The sequence below is a fragment of the Hydra vulgaris genome, chromosome 06 (assembly GCF_038396675.1).
Source record: "Hydra vulgaris chromosome 06, alternate assembly HydraT2T_AEP".
Taxonomy (NCBI): domain Eukaryota; kingdom Metazoa; phylum Cnidaria; class Hydrozoa; order Anthoathecata; family Hydridae; genus Hydra; species Hydra vulgaris.
The window spans coordinates 15,202,141-15,203,293 of record NC_088925.1 but is presented as its reverse complement, the minus strand read 5'-3'; the positions used below and the strand labels follow the sequence as shown (position 1 = coordinate 15,203,293).

General features: G+C 25.4%; 1 non-coding gene across 1 annotated transcript; it reads left to right on the top strand.

Annotated features, from left to right (window-relative positions):
- Positions 1 to 801: 801 nt before the first annotated feature.
- Positions 802 to 874, top strand: trnak-cuu (transfer RNA lysine (anticodon CUU)). Its single transcript has one exon. It is a non-coding gene; the product is annotated as a tRNA-Lys (tRNA).
- The last annotated feature ends 279 nt before the right edge of the window (positions 875 to 1,153 follow it).

Here is a 1,153-nt window from a genome sequence, read left to right as displayed (position 1 = left end):
CTATTTATGCCAAAAAAGAAAATTACTTCTTTAAAAAAAATATGATTACTGAAAATTCCTTAACTGTAACTGTTAACTGTAAGTTACAGTTTTTTTAACTAATTAAAATTTTTTAATTGAAAACCTACATTAAAAATATATACCCATTTATATAAGCAACACTTTTGATTTCTTTCATAATGGAAAGTAAAAATGTAATATCTTTGTATTATATAATAACTTCTAACTTTCTTTATCTACTAACGCTTTTAAACAGCTGTTTTTAAATAGCAGACAAATAACAGTTTATAAATAAATATTTCAATATTAATGTCTAATGTTTAAAGTTATCATCGCGAGAAATTTTTCTTTTTTGCTGCGGCTACCGGCTTTACAACCTTCAAAAACTTGTTTCTTTACGGAATTAATGTAAAGTTAGACATGTAGTTAATATATACTATTGGTTATTGTAAATACGTATGAATGGGGCTCGGTGATAAAACAAAATAATGTCTTCTACTTGTCTATACTTTTAAATTGTAAATATTTTTAAAGTTTATTATTAAATTATTTTAAACGGCGAAATAAACAAAGAAACAAAAAAAATTATAATTTTAATTAACATCACATTTTTGTCTCCGTTTTAGAAGCCTATATTGAGCACAATCTTTTTTTACTGCACGATGAGCAAAAAATTTTTTTTAATTTGTTACTTAGTCGCAGCATTTTAAGCCAAAATATAAGAATTAAACGTTAACCAACTCTAAATATTCATGACATTAAATAAATATATAAAAATAACAATATTTACTCAGTTCAACAGCCCGGCTAGCTCAGTCGGTAGAGCATGAGACTCTTAATCTCAGGGTCGTGGGTTCGAGCCCCACGTTGGGCGCCTTTATATTGTTTTGTTTTCGTTTATAAGTTTCTGAAAGCTTGAACTGTAATCAGAGAATTGAGTATTACACAAAAATGGATTTAAAATTTTAACTAAACTAAAACTAAAAAAGTATAGTTTTAAATCAAATATAAAGCTAAATAAAATCTAATATTAAACAAGTATTTGTGTTTTTGAAACTGATTTAAAAATGGCAAAATTTACCGTTTCTGAAACCAAAGACTTTTTAGATATAAAGTTGTGTTAAGATACTTAAGATCTTAATGTAAACTATTT